Here is a 7,500-nt window from a genome sequence, read left to right on the forward strand (position 1 = left end):
CGAATCTGCAATGTTCTGCTCTCCTGGCAGGTATTTTACTTTGAAACTTTAAGGTTGTAGCCTCAGAATCCACCGCTCAATTCTGGCACAAGGCTTTGATTTGTTTAAGTATATTGTCTCCAATGGTTTGTGATCTGTATACAGTTCAAATTCAATGCCGTACAGGTACACGTGGAAACGTTCGCACGCCCAAACAACTGCCAACGCCTCTTTCTTGGTTTGAGAATACCGTTTTTCCACCTCACTCAGACTCTTGCTGGCATAGCTGATAACTCTCTTTCTTCCTTGTTGCGTAAAAAACAGTTTTATTATTTATCTTAATCTCTTTATTGTTCCTATATTTTCTACACGACTCATGTTGAAAAAGGACCTCCTGAAATAACCTCAAAGCTTTGATCTGCGTCTCAATGTCAGTTAAATTCAAACCTCCCTGTTCTAACGTATTTATCACTAAATTCCTTGTAACTTTATCTGGACCCTTTCACAAAAATTTGTAAATCATCCTTTCCATCCTCCGTAATATATCATAAGGTGTTTCAATAATAGACGATACATATAACATTTTTGGAATCAGAAAGGTTTTAATGATAGTAACCTTGCCAAAGAGTGACAATCCTCACATACTCCAAAGATTTATAGTTTGATTCAGTCAAATCCAACATACATGTATGGTAATGAGATCAACAATTAACTATTGGATATTGTCAACGATCATTCCTTGTCTCAACATGTTCATGAACCAACAAGAGGTAATAATATTCTTGATCTTGTTTTCACCACAAAACCTGATATGGTAACCAATGTTAAGGTTGAAAGTGGAATGAGTGACCATAACCTGTTTGTTTTCGATGTAAACCTGAAGCCGACAATCATTAAAAAACCACCCAGATGTGTCTATATGTTCAAAAGAGGAAACATGAGTGCTGTAAGGAATGACCTAAAGAAATATTTTGACAACTGTCTTTCTATGGTGGCCCCCTCTAAATCTGTTGACGAAAATTATCAGTTTTTCAAAGAAACAATCACTACAGTCATCAATGATCACATTTCGCAAAAGAAACTTAGTAGTAGGTGGAGTCTACCTTGGTTAAACAATTCTATCAAACGCATGATAAGAAAGAAACAAAGATTGTATAATAAAGCCAAAAGGACCGGAAATGCAACTGATTGGAGGAACTTCAAAATCATTAGGAAACAAATAAAGAGTCAGCTCACTACTGCTCATGATGAATATGTTGCTGACCTGCTTTCTTTTTCTAAAGATTACACCACCAACAAACCAGTTCCAACTAAACGTTTCTGGTCCTACATCAAATCCAAGAAGTCACATGATGTTGGAATTGGTCCTCTTAAAGAAAATGGAGTTGAGAACTGACAGTATCGGTAAAGCCAACTTATTGAGTCAACAATTTAATCTGTATTTACACATGAGAGTACTGTGAATATGCCAACTGTTGGATCTAGCAATTACCCTTACATTTCACCTACAGTGTTCTCTGTTCCAGGGATAGTTAAATTAGTAGCCAATATTGACCCCAGGAAGGCTAACGGCCCCGACCTTATTCCGTGGCGGGTCCTTAAGGAAACTGCAGATGTAATTGCTCCTTTTCTTCAGTTTCTGTATACTCAATCTTTGGAGTCTGGCAAATTACCTAGTGACTGGCTGAAAGCAAATATTATTCCAGTTTTTAAGAAAGACAGTAAGCATCTCCCTGCCAATTACCGTCCTATCTCTTTAACAGCTGTGCCCTGTAAGATCCTTGAACACATCATCTTCCATGATGTAATGGCCCACTTAGAGTCTGAAAACATTTTGGTTAAACATCATCATCCTGTGAAACTCAACTCATCACAAAGATTGAGGAAATATCCGGTCACTTGATTGTGGGCAACAAACTGATCTTATCATCATGGACTTTTCAAAGGCTTTTGATGTGGTGCCTCATCAGAGGTTAATTCATAAACTTGATTATTATGGAATTCGGGGAAACCTCAAGAACTGGCTCTCAACTTGGTTAACCGGCAGGGAACAAACTGTTACAGTAGTTAATGGTACCTCCTCCAACTCTGTTTACGTATCGTCTGGTGTGCCCCAAGGAACAGTGCTCGAACCACTGATGTTTCTTTTATATATAAATGACATTGGTGATAATTGCTCATCTTCAATACGTTTGTTTGCTGATGACACTATTCTTTATAGTGTCATAGAAAATATTGGATCAGCAAACTCACTCCAGTCTGATTTGTATGCTGTTGAGCAATGGGCTAACAAATGGTTAATGCAGTTAAATCCTAACAAATGCTCTGTTATGCAAATAACTAGGAAAACTGAACCAGTTACTTATGATTACAAATTAATGGGTCAAACTTTAAAATCAGTTTTGCGTCACCCGTATCTTGGTGTGGAATTGAGTAATACCTTGGATTGTGGTCATCACATTGATATCTAAGTTAATAAAGCTAACCAGACCCTAGGCTTTCTTAGACGTAACCTTGGACATTGTTCTGAATTAATCAAAGATCTATCTTATAAGTCACTTGTGAGACCCCACCTGGAGTATGCTAGCACAGTCTGGAACCCTTGGAAAGTGAAACATATCAAACAGATTGAGGCTGTTCAAAGGCGCTCTGCACGTTTTGTGAAGAATTGCTGGGACCGTAAAACAGGAATTGAATGAGCTTGATTGACCTTCTCTCCAGGATAGAAGAAAAGAATCTCGACTTGCTCTACTCCACAAAGTTATCCATGGGGAAGTTGACATGGAACTCCCAGCGTACGTCGAGAGAAAGAAAAGACAATTAAGACATAATCTTCTAGACAAATTTTTTGAACTACAACCCAACATTGAAGCATATAGGAATTCTTTTTATTGTAAATTGGAACTTATTACCAAACCATTTGTTAGAAATTGATAATTCTAGAAGTTTTAAGGAGGCTATAAGTAGAAATATTTAATGGGATTCTCCCTTTTTATCTCATATTTATTTTAGTTGTATTTATATTTTCATATATTGTACATAGCATTTCATTTGTTATTTTCGGTTTCTGTTATAGTCTATCGGTGATGGCCCTCCCTTTGATGGACTTTAATAAATGTAGTTGTAGACTGGGAACTAAAAAATTCACGAATTTGATTGGCTAAAACCGCGGTCTAGACCGGCATCTAGACCGGAAATGTTTCACGGTGAAAAGATGCAAACTAAAATGCAAAAATATTGACTCTTTTCTTCTACCACTATTTAATAATGGAAGTGCCAAACAGCATGATGACAAAAGAGAGGATGACAAGCAAAATTTGACAGAATTAAGTTCAGCTCATCGCCACTCATCGCCGTTCGCAAGCAAAACGTCACTCAGTAAAAACCAGTTACATTAAACGAATTAAATTGTTCTTGTTTGCCATATAATAAACATCTTATTAACTTCACTGCGCTCTGTCTGTACTCACGACCTCGGTCAAGATTCTCCCATACAGACCTCCTGCTCGGTTAATAAGAGCTAAGTATTATAGCCTCACACTTTCTGACATAGCTAGTTTTTAAAAACTATAAATCCATTATAAAATGTAACGTTCGCATCAAGTCCTACAAACCTTAGATTTAATTCAAGCCAAATGATTATTTTGTGGATCCTTCCGTTAACTTATTTTGGCATTTCTTGTCAATACGACAGTTCGGGAGTGGAATGAGATTGCACTTGAAAACTTGAATGTCTCTGCATTTCTGTTTATAACTCGATAGCTAAATCGTGATATGGGGATCAGCTTGGTCGAAAGATTTTCAAGGACTAACTTAATTTGGTGAAAGCAAAATGTATTTAAGTAGTGCACCCGTTGGTCAAAATAACTTTCGAAGCAGAGCCATCTAAGCAGACATATATCAGTTATGGCGTGAAACTTTGTGGGTCACAATGTCAAACAACCATTTGTTTGCAGTTGCGAGATAGAATTTTTTAAGAGGGGACTAACATAGCTGTAAGTTTAACATTGTTGCTAAGGGAATTTTCAGGTGTTAAACCCTGTTTTGCAAATGCAGCATTTTCAGTGAGGTGCACAACGGTGAATGAACTTTAAAAATCACTAACAAATACAAGAAGCACTTTCCTGTAATTATTCTCTTAGTAAAAATACATAATTATGTGGCAGTTAAATTGTGTTACCTGAGCCAAGGGAGATCTAGGCACTCCAAAAGGATCCTTGTGAGATTCACAATCCAAGCCTTGACATAATTATGGATCTATATGTACAGTTTAAAAAGTCAGAGGACAGACAACTTTTGGAGGCTTAAAAAGTAAAATTTACTTAAAATGTTCCAGGTATTTCCATATCATTTTAATGTGAATGCTACATTATGATGCAAATACAATACACAAAGACTCTTACCACAGGAGATTTGAATTGGGTACAACATTGAGGTAGCCAATTTGGTTTATATGTGCAAGTTAATAACTAACTGTGACAAAGAACTATAACAATTGGCCCTCTCCATTTACAAAATTTCCACAGGTTGCCCATGAATTATTATTTCAACATTAAAGTAGTTTATACAGATTTTGTCATGAATGTTATTTACAAGAATTCTCAAGAAAGTACAAGTTGATTTTTTGGAAGTCATCATACCTAAAAATTGTGTGAAATGCTTAATTAAAATAATAATTATGACATAACTAGGTGACATATTTGTGACTGCAATCAATAATGTGAATACATTCAAGTTGACAACTGTCAAATGTCTGTAAGACAATGACCTGTCAAATGTGACCTGTGTTTTTGACCTGCCCTAGGGGAATGTCATTTGATGATTCTAACAACTTTTTAATTACCCCACAATGTGTGATAAATATAAATACAGCTTTTGCTAACAGACAACCTGTGACTGGAATAAACTCCCCCGATGTACTCAGCCTTGATGAAAACAATGCTTTTAAAGTGAAACTACTGCACTAACCAGTCCCTACCGATTACCTGCATTATGTCTTTTTAAGATTTTGCATGTGGATATGCAGCCATTTAGTGAATATGGGTAAATAAGCGAATAATAGATATTGATTAGCCCATTGCCTCCCACGGGGTTCCCCGTTGACAAGTAAAACCGTCTGGCGTTAGACAGAGTAAAATACTAAGTCTGGCCGGTTTAGGCAGAGTTAGGTGTCAAAGGGTCAATGGGGACATATAAAATACTGGCCGGTTTGGGTGTCAAAGGGTTAGACAATGTTCACTGACATAATGCTTAACGTTAGTTATGATGTTACAGTGCGACGCGCCTTACCGTGGCCACCTAACAAAGTTTTTTAAAACTTATATGCCAATCAGGGTGTACGAATTTGATTGACAGTCACCCTTCCTTGCAACGTTCGCACGGTTGTAAGTTGAACACCGTTGAATGGGTTTGAGTTGACTTACTTACACGTAGTTGTCGAATGTGAAAGTTTGTTGGGTGGCCACGGTAAGGCGCGTCGCACTGTAATACACTTGTCACAAATATAATGAATATGATGATGCCAAGAAAGGTGATGGTTAATTGACATAGTGACATACCCAAATATCTTAAAATTGAAAGTTGCTCAAGGCATTGACCAGCTAAAGTAAGTTGAATTTACTTTCTGATGAGGTTGGAAGATAAAATATTGAGTTTTATTTTAATTTCAAGTTGACTTGTTGGCACAAAGCAAGTGATAAATATTTGGTACATGTAGTTCAGAGTTCATGTGAATTAGCAGTTCATCTGTATAAATTACAGTGTTTTGGCATGCATGCATTTCCCTCCACGTAATGTATACGGTAATTTCAACAAATTGCTATTCACAGGGTGTCAAGTGGATAAAAGGGTCACAAAATAAGAAAATCAGGCTTCTTTTAGCCTAAACGTAGGAACAAAATAGCAGTATTTAAGTGGAAATGCATAATTATAGTCATCATTGTGAGGTTCAAAAAAATTGTTTTGTCAACATGAAGCACAAGCTTACAACATTTTTTCTCCAGCCATGGGCACAAAAAAATATAGGAAAATTTCCCTGAAAAACAATCCAATTTTAAAAACACAGAAAAATAGGAAATAACAATAGCTTGCATGCAACTTCATTAACTACCTACTGTGCAGCTTCCTACAGTTCCCCTATAATCTAACCCCTGATTTCAATCCATGGTGTTATAGTAAAACCACCACACAAGTTGCTGGTTGAAACTGGTAATTAAAACTTAGGAACTGACCAGTGAAGAAGTGGACGTTAATAACACTGGCATTTCTTATAAGGTTTTTTCCGTTGACAAAAAGGAAAGTAAAATACATTAATTGTTAAAAGAACATTTTAATAGGCTGTGCTTACTTATTTTAGCTTGAGATTATATACAAAACGAAAGGAATAGCGAACTCATCTTACCTTAGCAGACTTCACTGACAGGGCAGTCTCGGCTGAACTCCCACTCAATCGATCTATGACAACATTTACTCGGAAATCTACCCAACTCAATTGTGCATGAAGCCACTGACGAAAATTCGATCACGCAAGAGCGAAAGACTGTAAAGAAGTTTTACCACCAAAATACTGCTATTCCGAAAGAAAAAAAGGTGTACATGATGCTGTTGCTATAAATAATTCCTGCACCAAGCAATGGAACGAGACATCTTCAGGTGCCATTTTGTTTGTTATTTCGCCCGCGTGCGTGTCAAATAAGCCTGGGCACAAGTAAATTATCAACCAATCAGACAAAAGTCCCCCTTGCTGTATAACCTAATATGATCATCAGTTGTCAATCATTGGTGCGTCCAAGGGTCCAGACATTCATACTGCTTATAGCTAACTTGACACTAGGTGCCTCGTTGGCTATTTACTATTAGCTCATTTCCAACATGCATTCATAGAAAAATTTATTCTTAATTCTTAAAAACTGTACTAAGGATATCAGATTTCCAACATTTTCATTGGCTCTCAATTTATCTTAATTTCATTGACATGAAACTGATTGGCTTTTTCCAGAACAGGAAAACATTTTTTAATTATTCAAAAAAAGGTCATCTGATGCACCTAACAGTGGACTCCAAAGTAAGCCAGCCTCAACATGAACAAGAAAATAACAAAAAAATACCAATGACAAATGATACCGTTATTTTTTGTCTTTGGGTAATATAAAATCACTCTTAGTAATGCAAAATGAAACAACATATAACTGATAATGACATTATTATTTTGTTGAAATAAATATTAATCATATACATGTATATTAAATTAAATCAAATCATGGGACACCGTTCAGTTTCAACATGCACTTAATCCTTACCCAATCTAAACATTGTCACAAAGTGAAGGTTAAAAAGCTAATTAACAAGGTTTGGGGCATTTTTTAGCAAAAAAAGGGGGAGGGGGGGTCCATCAACCAGGGGTCTATGTTTTGTCCCTTCCTATCTGAAGCAAGTGATGATGGCAATAGTCACAAAAATGGATTCAACAAATTGACAACTAAAATTGACAACTTTCTAGCAGTCTAAACAAAGACATGATTG

The 7,500-nt window shown here is 36.4% G+C and overlaps 1 long non-coding RNA gene across 1 annotated transcript in view; it reads right to left on the reverse strand.

The window, feature by feature from the left end:
• Positions 1 to 7,500, reverse strand: part of LOC137973538 (uncharacterized) — a 15,549-nt gene that overhangs the window by 7,244 nt on the left and 805 nt on the right. Inside the window, exon 2 of the long non-coding RNA XR_011117272.1 lies at positions 4,160 to 4,236. This is a non-coding gene — a long non-coding RNA (uncharacterized lncRNA). The remainder of the gene's footprint in view (positions 1 to 4,159; positions 4,237 to 7,500) is intronic.

The sequence above is a fragment of the Montipora foliosa genome, chromosome 10 (assembly GCF_036669935.1).
Source record: "Montipora foliosa isolate CH-2021 chromosome 10, ASM3666993v2, whole genome shotgun sequence".
NCBI lineage: Eukaryota > Metazoa > Cnidaria > Anthozoa > Scleractinia > Acroporidae > Montipora > Montipora foliosa.